The following is a 22,138-nucleotide window of genomic DNA, read 5'->3' on the forward strand; positions in this document are numbered from 1 at the left end:
AGAAGTCTGTGGAGGCAGGGAGTGCCAGCAGGGCCAAGGGATTACACAAATTCATAAACACAAGGTGCAAGCAGGAATGTGCCCTATAATGTCACAAGTTGGAACACGGAAAATTCCAGTGAGATGTAAGGCCAAAAAATTTTTTACCATGACGATGGTCAAATATAGCACAAGTCACCCAGAGAGGTTGTGGGATTCCCCATTCTCAGAGGTCCTCAAGGTTGGACTAGACAAGTCCCTGAGCAAATTGATCTTTGTCCAGCTCAAAGCTGGGCTGAGTTGTCTCCAGAGGTGCCTCCCAGCACAAGTTGCTCCTTGGTTCTCTAATCAAGTTACCAGCTCTTCCTTTCACTCCTCTCTTTCTTTCCTCTCCTCCCCACTGGCTCTCTTTCTCCCTAACTCATCTGGTCTTGCAGGAGGATGAGTTTGCTCCCTCTCCTGCCCAGGAACCATCAGGCTGTAGCCTTCAGGATTCCCATAATACTTTTGGGCCTCATGTCTTTCTTTTAAGGCTAATTTCTTTGCTCTTCTTTCTGGAGACCTTCCAGTCCCAGCCCCTTGAAACAGAAACCTGGGTTTTCCTCAGGCAGGAGGTCCATGGCACCCTCACTCCGACAGGAATCCTTGGGATATAACCAGCCAGGGAAAGAGCTGGCCCAACCCTGCCAACAAAAGGTGGTTTCCATGGTCATGGTACACCAGTTTCCTAACACTCATCATGCTCTTGCATTTTACTTGGCCCGTGTTCCCACATCGCCAGCCATGCTATGGGAAGCCTGCAATGATCTGGCAGAATTTTTTTTCTGGGCATCAAGTTGATTCAAAAAGAAAAAAAGTCAAACAATTTTGGCCCACCTGGCCCGTGGTCTAACACTGTAAAAAGTGGGAATGCACTCAGCTTAAGCTGGTTTTGGTCTCTGCACAGCAAATGCCTTTCTTAGCTGGCCTGTAAATGTTCATTTATGTGGAAATGAAGAGGCAGTGACAGCACGAGATGTATTAACAGGAAAGAAGACACTGAATTTTAAGTGCCCATACTAGAACTGGGAGACTGTTTTAATGTTTTGTGCGTCTTCCTGCCCTGAAGTATTTCAAACACTCATGTCTTGTTTGCTGAACACTCTGAACAATACATGTGTAGTTACAGTTTGATATCATAAATCACCCAAAGAACAAGATGGTCTTTCAGAACAGAAAGGACAATTTTGAGGAAGTTTATTTTTTAAATGGCAATATTTTTCCTCTTAGTACTTCAGAAAGAAAAAAAAAAAAAAAAAAAAAAAAAAAAAAAAAAAAAAAAAAAAAAAAAAAAAAAAGAGGGGGGATCTTAGCTGTTGGACCTGAAAACCACCTGGAAAACATTAGAAAAAGCCTATATTCTGTCTCTGACATTTTATGTTTCTGTGTATGTGTGTGTGCACATGTATATATGTGCATATATAAGCATATAAAAAAATCAAAAAAATAAAAGTGGGTAGGACCAAATTTCACAAGCCAAGTGAAATACAAAGCCCAAATTTTATTTTAGATAAATGGACTTTTTTGAGCCAGTGTGGAAATATGAAGCTAAACAGGAACAGACAGGATAAGCAGTGATGGAAGCCGAGTTTCTCCTTCAGAGGCTGTGCTGGAATGGCTGCGTTGGCAGAGACCCCAGATATAGCTGTGTATATACTAATGGCAGGAGCTCTGTAGCTGATAGAGCTATGCTGTGTTTCCTGGTAATATAAGTTGGGTCAGCAAAATAAATCTTTGAAGGTCCATCACCTGAATGTTGACGCCCCACCTCAGGAAGATTTCCAGAGTTTGTCTTTGTTCAGAGTGGGGTTGAAAACCTGAAACTTCAAAACTACTGTAAGGGAAACCTTTGAGAAAAAGAATACAAACAAACAAACACGAGGTATGGTTCCTTGATTTAAATCAAATCTACTGACATGATTAATTTTTGTTTTTCAATGTTTCCATTTTGTACTATATTTTCTTACTACTTTCTTACATTATGATCCATGTTACAGTAGGATATCAAAATAAGAATCTGTTCTATGGTGGAAAATATAAATTACTTTATTATGAGAAAGGTGGAACAGGATGTTTCAAAAACTTTTCTACTCAATTTTACAAATCTTCCAAATTCTAATAGAAACAACTAATCTTACTTCCACTGACATCTCTCTGCCTAGGCCCATATTTAAATATTCAATAATTAGAGAGCAAAAGACATACCTGATGGCTAGCAGCTCCTTGTAGACAAATACTACTTCTAAGTTAGGTACAGCATTTTCTCTTGATCAGAGACAGCAAGTTATCATTGCAGGGCATTGCCAAAGTATGTAACAGACACAGCACAGGCTGTATCTTTTCATTTACTCAGGTATGTTATTTATATATATTCTATGGGATCAACCTAATTACCCAAGGAGTGATAACTCCAAGTTTTGCAAGTGGGGCTGCGAAACAGTGCAAGGGTTTGGCAGCTGGAATATGAAGTGGCTTCAACTTAAAGAGGTGTGTGACAGCTCACACTGTTCCCACAGTCAGTCCAAGGAAAGGTGATGCCCTCTCACTTCTCACCAGCCTCTGTTTCTGTGTAAGTGATAAATTAGTGGCAAATGTTTGCTCTCCACTACGAAGTGAACAGAGGAAGTGATTATCATCACTGCTCCCTTCCAAATAATAATGAAAGCATCCTCTTCAGTTTCATGAACTCTTCAGTATTTGATCACCTGCTCCTCTCGAGCAAAGTGTCCTCTTCCTAGAGGCACATCACCGGATTTGTTAGCCCTACCAAAGATTTGGCTTGACTCCAGCTCTTCTCTGTACATGGACAAGTCTCTCCTTGGTAAGAAGAGGTCCTGCCTTGTGATGTTTCTACTCTGAATAGGTTTGTTGCAAAACAGTTGTTCAGCAATTCATTAGACACAGAGGAGAAATGATGACGCTTGGTATCATCCATACTCTACTGTGGATTGCCAAGTTCAGATCAGGATCAGGAAACAAAAAAGGAAGAAAAAAAAAAAAGAAAACCAAGAAAAACCAAAATAAACTGAAACAAAACCAAAATCAGCAGCAACAAAACCAAAATTGAGGCTGCTTTCTTTCCTAAGAAATAGAATTAGAGAGAGAAGTCAGATTTCTGTCTCTGTCACAACCATCTTCACCTCTTCCCAGACATTGCTACTGGTCAGTTATGTTCTCAGCTTTTGAACTGGACTGGATCCAGCTGTGGTCCTGCTTCAGGCTGCTGGAGGTTAGTGCACAAAAACATACATGGCTTGGACAGGATTTTTGTGCTGATACTTTAAAACAAGGTCAACTGTTGCACTTAGTGTTTTCCTCAACCCTTTCTATACACTCCTAGTGATGGCTGATCACAGCAGGACGAAGGAAAAGTCAGAAGGAAGGCTGGAGGATGGAAGGCCATAGAAGTGAGTCCACGCTCATTTACCAAAAATAACAGACCCTGAAAATCAGTGTCTTTCCCATCTTTGTGCAGAGGACGTACAGCACTGCACCTTGCAGCTCATTTCTGTGAAGAGTTAAAGCAGTTCTCTTGTATTTATCTTCAACGCTGTCCTGCCTTTTGGACCCTTTCCAGGCATGATATATCATGGCCCAGGTGCAGCAATGCCCTCTCACCCTGTGCACTTTGGATGAAGATTTCCAGGCACTGTGGGAGATGTTTTCCTGCAGAAGACCTGTGTTGTTCCTCTGACCCCCGCAGAAGACAGAGCCAGGGCTCCTCAGCGTGCTCTGTGACAGCAGACCCCCAGGGGCTGTGATCTGCCTCTGAGCCGTGGCCTACTGCAGGTTCACGCAAAGGGATGGCATCTCCAGAAATCTCCCCACTTCCCCGCTTGCTCCTGCCATAATTTATTAGGAGCTGATGTCAGGAGCAAATTGTCCTCTGTCACCCTCTCAGCTGCCCTGCCAAGTGGCTGCTAGGTGGGACTGGAGTGCAGCTCCCTGCCCTCTCCCCAAACCATGGCCCAGGGGATTTCTCCAGCCTTTCAGAGGAGGAAGGAGCTTCCACTGCAATCTGGACATGGGAAAAAATGAGAGGAGACAAAGAATAATCAGGAAGGAGGAGGAATGAGAAGAGTGCTCAGAGTCACTGAGCAAACAGACAGTGGCATCCAGGCATGTGCTGCACTTGCATGGTTTCCACCCTGTGTCCAAAGAACCTTGGCTCTCCCAGGACTTGGCCATGGTAGGGTTAGGGGAGAGTGGGAAGGGACAAAGGTAATAGTTTCGCAAGGACATAATGATCTTGAGCAATTTCTGTGCAGGCATAAACATGATTTCCTGCAGCACTGCTTGGCACACACATCTCACTCAAAAAGGACTGAATGCTTTTGTTTACTGTGTTCAATGCAAGGAAAACTTCTGACATATGTTTTATTTATGGGGTATCCTAACATAATGATACTTTTTGTGTGTATGAGGTAGGGAGGGAATTGGTTGCCTCTCTATGGCCCCTAATTGGAATGGCTGAGGACTGGGTTTATAGACATGTGTGGAGGGATGTCTTAAAAGCTGTACAGACTTGGGCTGCGTAAGATGATCAGTAATAGGGAACTGTCTACTACTGAGTATATTCACAGACCCTGCAGCTTTCCTCAGAGCTCATCTGCTTCTTAGAGATGCCTAAAAAACAGCAAAGGTGGTTCTGAAATCAGGAGGAGAGAGTCAAAAATATCTCAATCCTTTTGACTCATTCCAATTGACTTCATGAAGATGTCTGAACTCTCCAATACCTTGCAGCAAGGACTCCCAAGAACTGTGTGAGGAGGTGACTGATATGACATGGGTAGAGAGGCAGGGACCCCTTAGCAGAGGGGATTGGAGCACTTTTGTCCTGGCTGGGCAAAGATGCTCTCTCTAGAGGCTGAGGAGATGGTGGGTCCTTGCCCCAGGCAGATGAAACAGGTAATAAAGTGGCAGCAGGAGGTGAAGAGGGAAAGCATGTCAGAGGGAGAGGCCTGGCACAAGGGAAAAGTAATGAGACTGACTCTGACCACAAGGTAAGAAAAATAAAGAGCCTTAGTGGAGGCTGCAAGAAGTATGAAACCGGGATCCACTGCAGACTGGGCCAGGAAATAATGGGAAAGACAAGGACAGCTGGGACTCTTTGGGGCAGAGTGCAAGCAAGAACTGGTGACAGTGGGATTAAGCCTTGAACAAGAGCGTGCACTGAGCAACGTGCTGCTCAAAAGTGAGTCATTTAAAAGCAGTTTGGGTGCATTTGCCCTGCAGTTACTTCTGTGAATGCAATGAATTATTAGATTTGCTGGCATGGGCTATTCTGCACAGGGCAGGTTACTATAGCAGTGTTTACTTTTATGGCAAACAAACTTTTCCAGTGCGAGTTACCTTGGGGACAAGCCTCCCCACTAAGCAATAGAGATGTTACAGCTCAGCCCATGTTTGAGCCTTTCCTTAGTCTCTACTCCCAGGAGGATTTGATGGAAAAGGGCTTTAATAACCACTTTAGGAAAGAAAAAGGTACCTATAGCTTCCTGCTAACTTAAGTGTTAGAGCTGGATGGGGTTTCTGTGCAAAACAGTCTATTCAACAAACGCACAAATGGAGTTTTGGAGAAATGTATGCTTTTTGTGAAAGCAAGTGGAATTTACCCATAGTTTTGGCCCAGATAAATGCAAACACATGCTGTGTAGGGACGTGGTGTAGAAGGAGGGTATGAGAGGTTGAAGATGATGACGATGAAAAGATCAAACACGATATTGTATTTTCTTTGTTTCATTTGGAAACACCATCTTTTTATTCAATTCTCATTCTCTTTTCATAGTCCTATCCTTCTAAGCTTTTCTTAAGGTCTTGGGCAACTTGCAAAGAAATTAAGCACTTTCCTTTCTGAAGGTCTAATGGTCTGGTACTTTCAAAGTTATTTTTTCTTCCATGCCCCAGAAAAACCTTAAACCTTGTAAGAAAGAATATTTTATATGATGTAAGTGGTGGAAATGAAGCCTGGTGTATGGTAGTCAGCCAGGATCTGGGCCCTTGGGGGGCACTGCTTGGAGCTGGACATGGCCATGCTCTTTAGGAAGGAGAAGCAAGATACGTGCATGCCACTACTCTGGCAGGGTGGGGAAGGAAGCATCTGAGAATCTGGTCCCTCTCTCTGTCACATACAGGTCCATTGTGTTACAACTCTTGTGTGTTTGAGTGTAATATCCACCCTGACCTGGCTGTGCGTGTAAAGCACAAGGCATGGGCTGATCTATATATGCTTTCCTGCAGGAAACATCAAAGTCACTTCCCCTGCAGTGTTTCTTCACCAGCTTAACTGAAGCAATGTCTGCAGTGACGTGGTGAGGAGGAGAAGTATCTGGCTGCCCCCACAGCTGAGCTCAGGCTATGCCGGCTCCCCCATGGCAAAGGGCTATTTGCATCAGCTTCTTCACTGCAGAGAACTCCCTTGGCCAAGTGAGCACACAGCCTGATCTCTTTTCCCCCTGAAATATCCCAGTCTCGGAGTCATCCTATCCACAGAATTCAGGGCAAAATTCAGCCCGTCATATCCCGCTTTTTACTCAAAGAAAACAATGAGGAACAGGTCTGCCAGCAGGGTCCGACTGCACTGGGGACTCCTGTGGGCCCCCACTGAAATCCAAGGGGATGTGGGTGACATCTGTCCCAAAATCCAGATGGTTTCTTTGGTCCACGTATCTGGATGTATCAGAGGATACAGGGATACGCTTGGCTTTCCAGATAGGCCTCTTGCTTTGTAACATGTCTGCTGTTGGTGGTGGGTGTTTGCAAGGCCATTGCAATTGGCTCAGGCTACAGCGATCCCTCTGGACTTCAGCAGGATGCACTGCAGCTTGTTTTTGGCATCAACCTCACACTCTTTGGCTTCCAAGTCCCTTCTAACTACTGGACCTAATTTATTTGGAAGATGCTCTGCTTTGCTCCACAGTTTTTCGGTAGCTCATTGGCTACCCTTTCCCTCATTTTTTTCAGGCTAGCACCAGTAGGACCATGGCAGCCAATAGAGCCATAGAGCTGATAGGAAAAAAATTACCATGTAAAATGCTACTATCCCTGAATTAACATCCACTGCACAGGCATTTTAGCATCCAGGTACTGATGTGACAGGATCTATGTTGGACACAGCACTTTGTGTCCACTTTACTCCAGCCACAGGAGCAAAAGAGAAATTTACTTTCCATCAGTTTCACAAATGCAAATTCTACCAACACCCTATGTCATTCAAAAATAGCAAATGTCTCTTCTCCAGAGCAAGCTACAAGAAAATGTGCTTTGGAGTTATAATCCAAAGGAATTCTCCTTCTACAGGCTGACTGCTCAAGTTGCATGCAGAAAGTCCAAGGTAAGGCTGGTTTTCTGTTGGTTTGGTTTTGTTGGTTTCTTTTTTTTTTTCTCCAAAGCCCAGTTTGTCTCTCTAGAGTGTCTATGAGCCATAGTTAAAATCTCTTTGAGCTGTGCAGCGGAGCCCATGGCTCCAGTAGCTGCTCGGGGATTTTGCAGCTGTTCTCCAGCAGAGATGTGCAATAACTGTTCAGTAACACACACGTATTTTCTTTCATAGTGGATGTTAATTTATGAGCTCGCTTAGAACTTTAACACTCGGTTGGTTTACACTACACCTTTTTTTGTTATACATAGGCAGCATTTCCTGAACCAGGACGGCAACTGGATACGGGGTTGCCTCAAATCCTCGGCAAGGTCTGCCACTCAGAAATTCCACCCTAAACCCAGTCAAGTCTTTTTGTCACAGAATATTATTAGTTCCCTCTAAAAGTCCCTGAGAGTCACAAAGTACTTTTTTTTTTTTTTAAAACCCAAACTTATCTCAAATGGGAGGTAGAAAAGATGATGGGAGGCTTATTTCTGGTGAGAAGATGCAGATGGAGAACAGTGCGCTCTTCTCTGGTGCTCTTGTAACATGTGATGCATCTGGAGATGTGAAAAGTCCTTCTCCCATTATATCTGGGTCAGCATTACTGACACAAGAAACCACTTATGTGCTTCAGGGTAGATGTCACATCACAGGGATATCTGACAACTTCCTTGTCTTAGAGACACCCTAAAAGCAGGTTTCATCCAATCAGTGCTCTGCAAAATAGATGCTTGAGCCCTCACCCAGAGGGATGGAAGGAAGAACCAAGATTGTGCTCTCTCAGTGCAGTAAAAGGGGATTCCCATTCAGTAGGTGGGCATCCTACTCACTGGGCTGTGGCATACAGGTAGCACCCAGTCCCTGCTTCCCTATCTTACTCACACTTACAAAAACATCTGCAACTCTGGTCCCTTTCCCTTCAAACTGTCTTTTCACTTTCCAGTAAAAGAAGTCTTCATGTAGTCCCAGGTGAAATAGATTATTAGGACTGCACAAAAAAATGTTTTATTTGGTCTGGGTTTTTAAAGCTTTATTGGTTTTCTGAAACTCACAGCAAACCAAAAGAAAACTTCAGCTTATTTCAAGCCTGGTTTAAGTATGTGGTTAATTTCTCCTGGATTCTAAAGGTACTTTCTACAATACTTGGAGGCAAACTCATGCTCAAGTGCTTCACTGAATGAATTCCCCTTGTTCTTCAAACAAAGGGAACAGACAACCACAACAGCGTAGTATCACAGAGACCTGCTAAAGGACCTCTTCTTGGGCTTCAGCTAGAGTAGCCTTTCAGAGCTTCATTTCCAAACCCAGACAAATCTCTGGAAGTTGTTCTGACACGTATTATAATAATAAATAAATAATCACATGGCATTTTATTACACCATCAGAACTCTCTTTGCATGGGATACCAGTGGATCTGGATGAAGCCAATTCTAATTACAGATAAAAGGTTTGCTGCATGAAAAGAAGCTGGTATTTACACCCAATTATCTGAGGGAGGAGAGATAGCAATGTGCTTCCTTTTATCATTTTCATTAAATTTCTTTTGAAATTCAAAGACTCCTCGAGTTTCTGAAGATGCAACAGCCTTTTCAACTTGCCGTCAGTGAGATATAGGTTGTTTTCCATTATGTGTTGTGCAAGTTCAGGCACTGGGATCTCCCTCCCTCCTCCCTTGACTCCAGTAGAGCATTACATAGTGCTTGCTCATGCAGTTGCATCTTTCATGTCCCTTTGCTGAAGTTTAAACTCCTGGACTTGCATTTCACGTAATTTGGGTCTGAGGCCAGGTATCCTGTATTTGTGAACTGCCTCTGCCTTCACATCACCTCAAGTAAATAGCTTTGAGTGAAGGAAACCTCCAAGCCTTTGGGGATTGTCAGGCAAGGGTAATGCCAGCCCATTCAATGCTAACAGAATGCAGCTGGACCTATAGACACTATTTTACCTCAGGGAACCCTCTAAGGGGACAGAGAGAGGGGATGGGAAGCAGCCAGGTTGACACGTTATCCCAAAGAAAGCAGCTCTCAGGAACAGGGCAGAGCAGGACTGTGTCAGCTCCATTGCTGCTTGGAGTCCAGAAGACCTGGCATTTGTGACTCTTTTCCTCCCTCCCTCCTTCCTTCCTGGGCACTCTGAGCCCAGCCTCTTTTCTTGATCTTAGAATAGGTCACTCACTTCTCCTCTATTTCTCCATCTGCAAATTGGGGATGATGTGCATAAAGCTCCCTGAAATCCTCTGCAGGGAGGTGCCACAGAATGGAAAGTATTAGCTATCAGTATCCTTGTTAATATTCTGCTCAACTCTGAGTGAAGTCACATAATCCCGTGTTTGGGTCATCACTGTTTGTTGCTATGGAAATGTGTGTTATCAGATACTACAAATTCAGCGTCTGAGGACATCTGAGGAGGGGGAAAATCCTTTGTTTGAAGAAACATTTGTGTCAGTAGCAGGAAACTTTGCAAGGAAGAAGAGAATTCACCTATTTCTTTTGTTGTCCCGAATTTACTGGAACGAGTGAATACACTCACTCTCTGAAAGATGGTGTCTCTTGCTCGGTGCACTATTCCAAAACTGCACATGCTGGGTGAATTTCCTGCAGTCGTATGTGGATGCATCTGGTAGGATCATTAACACCAGAGCAGAAGACAAATGCAAAGTATGTGCTTGGCCATATGGGTGAACGTGAGCTGCTTAAGACTGTGCGCCGTAACAGAGATGGAAAGTCTTACGAGGGAAGATTAGTATCCCCCCATCTCTTTGGTGAGGGATTAAGGCAGTTGGTCTTGCAGGAGTATTCATAGAGTGTGAGGCCAAAGGGGACACTTAGGTCACCTAGGCCAGCCTCCTGAATGTTGCAGGTCACGGTATTTCATCCAGTGAGCCCCGAGCTGAGGCCTGTCGCTGATGCTGAGGCTATGGCAAAGCTGCCAGCCAGACCAAAGAGGCAGATGCTAGTAACTCCCTGCCCAGTTTGTTCCAGTGAATAAACACTCTCACTGGCAATGCACAGCTGGTAAGGGTGGGTGCAGATCAAACCAAGCGTTTTGCAATGGGGTTAAACATAGAAATGGATGCACTGGCCCAGAGTAGCTTCCAGATCCAAGCTGGCGGGGTTACATCACCCTACACCTCCGTCCCTCCTGGCTCCAAACATCTGCAGGAATATGCCATTTCCTTGGGAATGTGCTTACTTAACAAGTGTCTATGTAGCCTTTCTTGAGTGACACAGAACAGGCTTTTAGGGTAGCTCGCTGCTCGTTTCTACAGTTCTCTATTGCACCTGTGCAAAATCTGAGAATATTTTTAAATCTATAGATGTCCAACACATGTAGATGCTCACTGTCAGTTCTGTGCATTGAGTCTATAGGTATAAAAATCCCTTTCTGGGTATAGTCAGCATTACTTTCATTTCTAGACCTTACTGTCAAGCTCGCTGAGCAAAGGCTGCTGTAAGAGAAAACATGGTTCAGGTTTTGATAATGTCTCTGTTTGAGGTATTTCCTGGCCACACTCTTACCTCATGCTTAAAGATGAAACACAAGCCCTGCCTTTATTTCTCTTTGGATCTCTTTACTGAGTGCATTCCTCATCCTTTAATGGATGGACACTTTAGTTTTTCATTGCATTTTCCTCCCAACCTCATCAAAAGCTGATTTCAGGTTAAAAGCAGGCAGAAAGGTGTCTAAGACCAAGCAGGCCAGGTTGTCTTTTCCTAGTTAAGGTCTTTATTTTCACCCATTTGGGCAAGTTGTAAAAGCTTTGTACTACTAGCGGGGATGCAGCCACTGGGAGGGAGGGCTGATAAGAGCCATTGCCTGAACCCCATGTATTCACTATTTTTAGCAGGTAAACACCTTCACCCAGCACTGATAGAAGGCTTTTGCAGTGATAAAAGGCCCATCTATGAAATAATGTATCTGTGCTTTTAGGTGTGTCCATAGTAAACATGTGTGTGTGTGCATATATATATATATATTTACACACATATACATATTTCTACATATACATATATGTATATGTATTTACCAATATTTTTCTATGACAAATACTTAACCCATTCAAATGAAATTTTCCATATTTAATAGAAGGTTCTAATGACAGACTTACTCTTACTAAAGAAAGGAATATATGTTGTGGGGTAATTGTATATTGTGCTCTATAAATTCCCTGTCTGTTAAGAAAGATGATACAGCTTTTATTTTGACCGAGTTTCAGGTTTACAATTCAGACAGTAAAGATCAGGCTGGGAATCTGAACAGCAGCTTACTATTTCTGCATCTCTAGTACCGTGGTGATTTTTGCCATCAGAACTGAAACCACCAATTACAGAGCTGAATCATGAAACAAGGCATTCCATCCAAGGCAGCAGAACTTGCAAAGCTTTTGGTACTTGTAATTAATATTAACCCACTACAGGTCGCAAGAAGACGTCCAGAACTGCCAAAGGTGCCGCTCATCAGGAGCAGAAATGGTGAACTTGGATCTTGTTTGCAGGAAGCTAATTTTGGACACTTTCTATGGCTATTACAAATTCCTTCAGTGCCTGTGACATTGTCACTTCCTTTCACAGGCTGCCAGTATTCCGTACAAATATTGCAGACACTCACGAAATAGGCTGGTGGGGAAAACCAGTGCCTGTTGTCCCGTGTGTGATGGGAGAATGCAGGTGATACTTGTTTTCCAGCTTGGCAAGCTGTTCTTCACAGACCTCAGCTCTTCTCTTTGCTTAAGCACAGACCAGAATTCTGACCTTGCAGGGTGGTTTAGCAAGAATTATCCAGACTTAATTGTTAGGGCTGTTGCAGGTAAAAACCCCAAATAGGCATATAATAACACACAACAGAGTGCCATATAATTTTAGAAATATTTAATACATCCAAATTCTGTATGAGCTAGCCACAATACATGCCACTCCTTAGTAAAGCTCAGCTAAAAAGTAGTTACAATTTTGTAGCTTTGTTCCATGCAGTTTCTTCAGTCAAGATTTGCAAATGTAGTCCACTTTTGATCATTTTGGCCACTTGCAACAAACACTTGGCAGAAGGGGAGGGCACTCAGATATGCTGCACTCATATTTTTTCTGTGAATACTTGTCTCCGCTTTAAGGAGAGAGAACCCTCATTAACTTGCAGCAAAAAGCAGCAAAAGGACCTCAACCACAGCAGGCACAAAGGGTGTCTACAGAAGATGTTGTAATGGCCCAGCCATAGCCACATCTTGTGTTTTATTGGACTCCAGAGTCTCCAGTCAGAAGACACGCAGCCCTGGGCAGCTCAGCTCTGTCTCTTTGTTCTTGGAGCGGCTTGTTTTCAAGACTTGCTGGGTACACATCAGATGCCAAGATGAAAAGCTCGGCCCCTCAGCCCGGGAGTTACGAACCACATCAGCAAGACATGCATCTTTCCCTTACACATCTCTGCTGAACTCCAGCCAGTTTGAGCCAAACACAGTATTTCTGCAGATCAGTCCTAACGCTGCTGAGCTTCAGCATAAACCACAGGACCACCTTGCACTGGGGATCAAAGACTTGGTGCTGCCAGCTGCACTGTAGGCTGTTGCTAAATGCTGCACTGCCCAAGGGCAGTGCAGCATTTAGCAACAGCCTACAGTGCAGGACTTTACTCAATCAGTAGCTGATTAGGACATCCCCAGGCCACATTCAAAGGCATATAGGTGTTAGGACATAATAACGTACACAGTTTTTAGTCCTGGGCTGGGCTAGGCAGGAGGCACTTAGAATCATTAAGGTTGCAAAAGGCCTCTAAGATCACTGAGTCCAATCATTAACCCAGCACTGTCAAGTCTACCACTGAACCATGCCACTGAGTGCTACATCCACACATCCTTTGAATACCTCCAGGGATGGCAACTCAACCATTTCCCTAGGCAGCCTGTTCCAGTGCTTGACCACCCTTTCAGTTAAGAAATTTTTCCCAGTATCCAAACTAAACCTCCCCATGCACAGCTTTAGGCTGTTTCCTCTTCTCTGTCACTTTTTACCTGGGAGAAGACCCAACCCCCACCTGGCTACACTCTCCTTTCAGGGAGGTGTAGAGATTGATAAGGTTACCCCTGAGTCTCCTTTTCTCCAGGCTAAACAACCCCAGCTTCCACAGTCAGTCCTGACACTCATCAGCCTTATGCTCCAGACCCTTCCCCAGCTTTGTTGCCCTGCTTTGGACACTCACACTTGGATCTAGTTTAGCAGAACTGACTGGTAAAACTCACACCCAGAAAGCACCATTACCTGACTCCTTTATTGGGAGCTGTCCTGTGTGGCTGCAACATAGCAGACCTCTTCTCCTGCCCCAGCTCCCTAGAAATCCTGCCCTGGCATTGCCCCGTGGCTAGTTGCCATTACCCTTGGGGCCTGTGTAAACCAGTATCTGCTGGCTTGAGTTCTCCATGCAGTGGAGGAGATGCCTGCAGCACGTGCTGGTGATGTGCCCCACGTACTGCTGGATGTTTCCAGCCTGGTCCTGACTGCGGGTCTTTGGTCTGCTCTCTGCTTGTGCACAGACACTTGGAGATTTTCCACAAAAAAAAAAAACTTATGCCCATTCCCTGCTCTTTTGCTCCCTTTCACCAGATTTAAATGGTGCCAGGTAAAGCTTAAGGGTTTAAGTGAGCAAAACAAAAACAGTGGCGAAATGAAGCCATGAGTCTAAAAGGCAAGACGGGTTGCGTGTTTTCTACAGATACCTGAGGGCAAGGTTTTGTTTTTTATTCACCTTGGTTGCTCCAGGATGCCTCTCATTTCACACACATTTCAGCCTGGGCTTTTATGGCAGTTCTGAATGATGATTTTTGGTCATTAATAACATTTTCTGTATCTCCTAGTCTACATGGTTTTCACTCTCTAGTTCCAGCCATCATTTCCTAAATTATTTTCCACTTGGAAGCAGTTCTCCACCTCACCCAACTATGTCTGCCTGGCATGCCCCTGCTCCTTCCATTGCCTCCATCTCAAAACCTCAGCCCTTTCTCCCACATCTAACAAAAGCTGCGTGCTCCTCTCTGTAGGGACAAGCGCCTTTCCCAGCCCTCTCCTCCGCGTCTGCATCAGCAGTGCACTTTGCAAGCCTCTTCCTTCCGTGCTCTTTTCTTAGGCTGGACTCCCTTCTCCAACTCCCCCCCGCCACCTCCCCTGCTCTCCAGCAAAAACCAGCACTGGCTGTGCCTCCAGCCTGGGGACGCCGACTTCCTCCTCCGCGAGCAGCAGCGGCAGCTTCCTCTGACCGCGGCTGTCCCAGACACTCTGGCTCCAGGGCACACCCTCCACGTGCACAGAAACACTGCACCAGGGCTTTGCTTGCTTCTTCAAAAATTCAGCTCAGCCCAGGCAGCTGTGCTGCTGAGGAAACACCTGCAATGCCCGTCACACACCGTGCCATCTCCAGCCTGGACACCCCAATCAGCTCATGACCCACCGCTGGGGGCATCTCTAAGGACTGCGGCATTTGCTCGTGTCCTTATGCATCCTTGCATCCTGTAGGACCTTCCTGACAGAGGATGGCTTTTCTTTCAAACCGGATCTGCTGTTTTGTTACAGTGCATATGCCCTGAGAGCCATGGGGCATCAAAATTTTTAGGTGGATGCGTAGAAAAGCACCCTGCCTGGGTGGAAGGCTGCACAAGAGAGGAGGAATATTCTTCTGGAGTTTAGTGCCTGTGGGCAAGCTTAGCCCAAGGCATTGTAGGGAATGGGTTTGGAGAGGCAGAGGCGTCTCTCTCTCAGGAAGCCTTGTTCACTCAGCTGCCCTCCCAGGTGCCGTGACTCACCATCCTGCACCATTAGCTTGTGTAACCGAGGGCAAATCCCTCCCTGCCAGCGGATCCTGTTGGAGCCTGCTTGGAGGCAGGCTGCTCTGCGCGTGCCACCCCCCTGGGCAGAGCTGTCAGGGATGGGGACAGGACCTGGCTGTCCCTGAGCAGCCTTGCCATGGCCACACAGCAGTGGGGATGCTGTTACCAGTGAAGTCTGAACCATCCCCAGCAACCCATGCCCGGGCTGTGCAGATGCCCACATGATTGCTGGCAAAGGGATAACGAAGCTCTCAGCACAGTTCTTGCCTTGGATGCTGCCAGTTCCCAGGCAGATGTCTGTTTTCAGGTCGCATGAACTCAGCAGACTTGGAACAAGCTGCAACTTGGCAGAGACATCCAAAGAATATCCAGATGTTGCAGGAAGTGCTGTCAGGTTGGGTCAAGCTAGGACTAATTCAGTGCTGGTAGAGGCCATGGTGTTGTTGGCCTCCAGCCTTCCAAGTAGAAAGCTACTTTTAATTTTCTGGTGGCTTGTGGCCACTAGAACCACCAGGATCTCCCATTCCCAGCTGTTGGAGTCTGAGTGTCATTGGCCAAGCCCACTCTTTACTTACTTAATTTTCTGCTACGATTTAATACCAGAGAAGTTTTGTTGATTTCCTCCTTTCTAGGCAATGGTTGTGTAACACTCCTGGCTTGGGAAAACAGCTGTGTTCCAGTCCACAGCAGCTGTGCTGCAGTGGCAGATTTTGGTCATCCATATTACCTAGACAGAGTGTTTGTCATCTATCTGGACACTCTTTGGTCTGGGAGGGAACACTGTGATGATGATGATGATGATGATGATGATGATGATGATGATGATGATGATGAGTTAAATGCCTTGACCTCGTTTGGGAATTTCACTGGGGAACATGTGCAGAACTTGGCTAGCAAGGGGTGGGGATAGTCAGCCTGTTCTTTACATTTCTGTTCGCTTAAACTACATATGTTCTGGCAAATGCTACCTGGAAAGCCTGGCATGGCTGCAAGCTCTCCATCTCAAGCAAACCCCGGGTCTGACTACAGGATGGGAGACTGCTCTGGGAAGTGGGCCAGCAATGTCTAGAAATGCTTTCTATGCAATGGGGTGACAAGAAAAGTCTAGCTCCTTCACAGAGGGATGGAGAGTGGAGTGGCACGCATTCAGGAAAGCAATCTTGCATTTGATACCAGAATAGGTCATGCTAGGGCAGCAAGAGGATGTAAAGACACTGGAAGGTGTAAAGGAGGATCAGTGAAGTGGGGATGTATTTGGAAAATGAGATTTGGGATTGAAGACTAGGATTCCTTTTGCTTGTCAGACAGCAGGCTGTGAAATTATTTAATCACTGTGAGTGGGTGATTCCACTCTGAAGAGAACTGACCAAGGGGAAGTGGACATGCTTTTGAGCCTTGCTAGTGAAGGTGAAACATGATCAAATAACATGAAACCTGCCAAAACCAACCTCGCAGTAAGGAATCCACTGACATCTTACCTTCCCACTTTGTTGCAGCAAGAAAGGGTGTTTTCCTGCATGATGTGCTCTGATCCAGCTATTGGGAATACTCTTCAGTGAAGTCAGTATGTACAGTAGGGCAAGGCTGCGTGGTGTGGGGAGTGCTCTTCACTCTGAATCCAACTCCTGCTCTCCCTCTTCCTGGATGTTGTGGAGAAAGAGGTCAGCTGCAATTGTTCTCACTGTGGTTATCATATATGTGGCTCTGTCTTCAGAATATAACAGTAATACAAGCTCGTGGCTCCTGCAGGAATAGACGTATACTAACAGTATATTTTTTGCTCATTTACCACCTCCCTCTGAAGGTTTAGTGTGCTTCCAGTTTCCAATACGACAGCAAAAAGGGACAGACCTGAAGATTGCAGTGTTCCTGGAAATATATTTCTGCCTTGCTGATACCTGCCTGACCGGCATTGCCAGCATACATCACATGCTGTAAGAGTGTGCACACAGATTGTTTTTTCCAGAGAGAAGCAGTAGGAAGTGCATGTACATCTGCAGAGAGTTGAGTGATTCAGTGGGGAGTTCCCAGAAGCAGTCAGGGAAAGGATGCTGAGCTTACTGGAAATGGCCAGGTGCCATTGCCCCAGGACAGAGCATGAGTGCAGGGGGTTGAGCTGGTGGGTTGTGCTCACCAAACCACACTCACCAAGTAGCTCTTTCCTGTGGACTCAGTTTGAGCAACCTGTCCTCAGAGAAGCTGGACTTTGTGGCATGTGTGGAAGACGAGCAGCAGCTGAGTGCTAAGGGAAAAAGTCTCTTGCAAAGGAAATAGAATAGAATAGAATAGAATAGAATAGAATAGAATAGAATAGAATAGAATAGAATAGAATAGAATAGAATAGAATAGAATGAGAATGAGAATGAGAATGAGAATGATCATGCAGTTCAACTGCCTGACCCCTGCATGGCTGACCAAAATTAATCCATGTTGTCAAGGGCATTGTACAAATGCCTCTTTGAACACTTACAGGCCAGGGGACATCGACCATGTCTGTGGAATCCTGTTCCAGTGTTTGACCACCCTCTTAGTAAAGAAATGTTTTGTTTTGTCAAGTCTGAACTTCTGGAGTGAAGCAGGAGGGTCCAGACCCGTAAATCTGGAGCAGCTCTGAACCATTCCCATACATCCCATCACTTGGTCCCATGGAGAAGACGTCAGCACCTCTTTCTCCACTTCCCCTTCTCAAGGAACTGCAGCGAGCAATGAGGTCACTCCTTAGCCACCTTCTCTCCAAAAAAGACAAGCCCAAAGTCCTCAGCTCCTCATGGTACCTTCCTTCCATCCTTTTCACTGGCATTGTTATCCTCCTCTGGATGCATTCAGGTCCCTTAGCATCTTTATTGAATTTATCAATACACCAGGATAATCACCTCTGTTGTCTGATGAACTGATGACTGAGGAGAGGCTGAGGTGCTGCCATTCCCTCACTCTTGTAAGAGGAGGACACTACAGAGGGGCATCATCTCTGTGAGATCTGGTGGGAATGTGTTTTTACATACATCCATGACAGCAAATCCCATTTTGAGACCTTGTAGTATTAAACAGCAAGAAAAGGCCATAGAAATGAGAAAAACAAAATTTTTTTTTTTTTGTCTAGGACTCCTAGATTTGTTGCCTGTTTTGGGTGCACCCAGTCTTTTAGAAACTACTTGTGTTCATTTTACACACTGCCTGGGAACTATTAACAGTTGCAAGTAAGGATTTTATACACTATCACGCTAAGCTTTTATTCTGTTCAAAAGAATTCTTGCAAGGATTTTACCAGCAATGGAGAGCAGAGTAATACCTTGGCAGTCTGATTTATCTCCTTTCCTCTTGTACAAGGTGCTGATGACAGCGTCACGAAGGTCTGAAGGCAGTTCACCTCATTCCCAGCAGCGCACCACAAATTCGTGAAACTTAACATGGAGTGCTTGGCCACCGTGCTTCCAGACGCCGCTGCTGCTTTTGAGAACACACGCAGGATCACTCTTGAGGAGAAAAGACAAAGCAGAAAGAATCGCATCTTGTCGATATCACCTGGAGAGTCTTTCTGCTGTGCCTTCTGCAACCGGACTTGTCTGTCTCGCATTGGCCTTTTCAGCCATCAGCGCGCTTGTAGCAAGCGTGGGTAGAGCCCCTCTCAAATCTTTGTTCGCGAAGCCTAGCCATGATGATGATGAAGCCTTTATTCAGTATAACACTGGCAAATTGTGGCCAGAAGAGCTGTGGAGTGTACTTGGGCAATAAGTGGAAGTGCAACACGAAAAGTGGTGTAACAGTTATGAAGGCAGTGTTACCACATCCCCTTTCGAACTCGTGGCTCTAACTTGCTGATAGTCAAAGTAAATACAGCGTTTGGGGGTCAAAACTGTATTTTTCCTCAGACCCAGAGAGCAAGGACCTGGATTAATTTTGCCTTCCTCTACAGCAGTGAGTTGCTGGCTGCCTGGTATTCTGGAGGCACAGCTCACTGAAGGTCTTCTCTGCCACTGTTGAGGCATCAAACTACAGCAGGATCAGTCTGTTCCATTCCCAGACTTTTGACTGAGACCCTATAGCCTTGAGAGGATCAAGATATTTTGCCTAACCAAGTCACCAGATGCAGAACTCAGGTGAAATCTGATGGTCTGTGATTACCACGCCAGGTAAGACAAACTAATGGCCCCTTCTGTGCTGGGTCCGTCTTGCTTTGTGTGTTGTGCCCTGTGGGGCCTGGAACATGATCGGTTTTGGGGTGTGTGGAGCAGGAACTGGAGCAGGCAACTCAGAGGTGTCACAGCCAAAGAGGTGTCCCCACCAGGGAGGTTGTGGGAAGGCTCATGTTGAGGAGAAGGTTCTGTGTGCAGTGGGAGCAAGTGGCCTGATGCTCTTCCAGGAGGGCTCCTGAGAGCCTGGGGATGCTGTGCTTTGAAATCCCACAGGAGGTTTCCCCTGGGTGAGTGTGATGGGGTTTCAGAGCTGTTCTCACACTGCTCAAGCGGTCACATATCTGCAGGGTATGCAATGGACCGTCTCCATGTCTAACTCCTACCAATGTCTGAGATGTTTTTTAGGCATTTCCTTTTCCCTGTGCTGCCTCTCCTTTCTGTCTTCTCTCCATGCTGGAACCATGGACCCATCCCCAGCACCCAGCTCCAGCTGAGCTGCCTTGGGAAGGGAAGCAGGATTCCAGGGGCAGTCCTGGATGTTTGGTAGCTCCTGTCTCAGACATTACTGTGACTGCTGGTGTGTCTCTCTCAGAGCTCTGCTCACAAGGGAAACTTCTCACGTGTTCTTCTTGGCTTCTCTGTTCCCAGTCACGGTAATTACGTGTCTGCTTTTTGGCCTTCATTTGTACTAAGCTGTTGTGCCTCAAGTGAGCGCTTATTAGCACTTCCTTCTCCAAAAAGGAGTGACTGCAAAATAAGCCAAGGGTCATTTCCCTTCCCTTGAGACCAGGAGACGTCCTGGCTTTTAAATCAGACTCCATAAATTTTAAGGCTTAGCATCTCATGTGTTTTGCCTAGAGAGGGGTGGAGATTCCCCCGGAGAGAGCAAGGAAAAGAGGCTCCTTCTGATGTGACAGTACATTGCTTGGGCAAGTGTTTTTGAGGTATCTAAGACAAATGGTAGAACAGACCAGTGAAATAAACAATCACAAATGTACCAAGTGTGTGAAATGAATCAGAAGAAGTGGAAGAAGGAAGTGACCATTTTCTATTTCTTGCATCATCTCACTTGCATATCATCCTGTAGAGTTGGGCATCAGCAAGTGGAGGTGCTAAACATCACCCAACCAAAAATACTCCCACTAAATAGAGTGCTGTTGTTGAAAATCAAAACAAATGCACTGTGCTACTTGTGATGAATGCAAATTTTTAGACTGAAAATATTCCTGATATCTGCAATGCTCACTATAAGCTCACAATCAAGAGTTCAACCTATTGTCAGAAGCTTGAAACTATCAGGACTACGTGCTAATGGGATGATGAGGCAGGGAGGTCAAGAGCAACTGGCTGATTTCAGTGATGAGGATGGTATTAGCATCTCAACATGTTCTGGCCCTTCAGTGGAGTATCCCTCTAGTGCCTGTGTTTACATGCTGAGAGCAGAAATAAGGGTTGCATCAAGGAGTTCCTCTCTGACCCATCCCTTTCAGGGTGAGGGTCAGTACTGGTAGCTGGAGGAGTGTGCTCCAAGGGCAAACACCCCCACTGAGTAAGCACACCTGGCCCAGGAACAGGGCATGATCCCAAACTCAGCACTGTTTCTTGGCTGAAGTCCACAGGTTCCTCATGTCCCCTCCCTAACAAAACCCACAGGTCCTAGGGCTAGCTTTTCTTTTCCCCAAGAAGTCCATGCCTTTTCTTGGGCCTCTGTTTTAATTTCTTCTCTGCAGCTGCGATGTTGTTATAAGTTGCACATTCAGGAATGCTCGTGGCCCAAGGAAGTCCAACTTTTCTAAACACAGAAGTGCTAATTGAGATTTTCACGTGGCCCAGAGCTGCAGTCCATCCCACCTCCACCAAAAGGGTTCATGCAATCAGTTCATGGGCAGGAGACAAATGTGTGACCAGGGTTCTTTCACTCCATTCCAAGAGTGTACATCCTGCGTGGCTGTGGTAAGACAGCAGCCTGATGGTTTCATCCTCAGGTAGGGATTAGATCACTCACACACCATCCACCAGTGTAACCCACAAGATGGGTACGTGGGATGATCCTACCATAGGAGCCACACCTGAACACAAGCTGTGTGTGGCATTACAAGCCCACTTCTGCCTGAAAACCCAAGCATTGCTCAGGATATGGAGCAACCAATGTACAGACGAAACCTGCTGTCACTTTCTCTGTCATCTGACAGGGCTATGGGTGAGGGTGTGCCACTGAGAGGGGGAGAGCGAAAGGAACCAGAACAACACTGTTTCTTGATTTCTGTGCTGCAATTAAGAAAGGGTTGTGTTTTTCATTTTCACGTGCCTCAACTCCCACCAGCTGCATGCACCCACCCACAGCATGTGTGCCGTGTTTTTATTACGGCTGTAGCCTCAGGTAGCGTGGAATCGAGGCCAAGCATACATTAGTAAAATTAGGAGAAATATCATCTGACGGGTCTGGACGGTGCTGTGGGCAGAGCATATTTGGCAAGACTGCTTCCTTCGCAATCCAGCCCAGAGACGTTCCCTGATCCTATCTGAACAGAGACTGAACTTGCAAAACGAGTCCCAGCTTGCAGGCTGTGAGTCAGGGATGTCTTAAACACTGCCTCAGCATCCAACACCAACAAGCCCTTTTTATCTTGTTCATCCTGCTTAAAAAACTGCAGCAAGCCCTCATTTTAATAGAATGGTTTTGAGAGTTGCAAGACATAAGACTGGGTTTTTTTCACACCCTCCAGCATTTGTTCCTTTTGTATTTGTCCATTTTTGACCCATCATTGTCCTCTTCTCTGGTTCAGCTAATGGGACTCTCAGCTGCACTGATCACAG

The 22,138-nt window shown here is 45.6% G+C and overlaps 1 long non-coding RNA gene across 1 annotated transcript in view; it reads left to right on the plus strand.

The window, feature by feature from the left end:
• The first annotated feature begins 19,099 nt into the window (after nt 1-19,099).
• Nucleotides 19,100-22,138, plus strand: part of LOC114062725 — a 65,220-nt gene continuing 62,181 nt past the window's right edge. The window contains exon 1 of the long non-coding RNA XR_003572437.1: nt 19,100-19,318. This is a non-coding gene — a long non-coding RNA (uncharacterized LOC114062725). The remainder of the gene's footprint in view (nt 19,319-22,138) is intronic.

Source organism: Empidonax traillii, unplaced genomic scaffold, assembly GCF_003031625.1.
Source record: "Empidonax traillii isolate 1590-97213 ecotype Southwest subspecies unplaced genomic scaffold, ASM303162v1 scaffold428:size834259, whole genome shotgun sequence".
Classification (NCBI taxonomy): domain Eukaryota; kingdom Metazoa; phylum Chordata; class Aves; order Passeriformes; family Tyrannidae; genus Empidonax; species Empidonax traillii.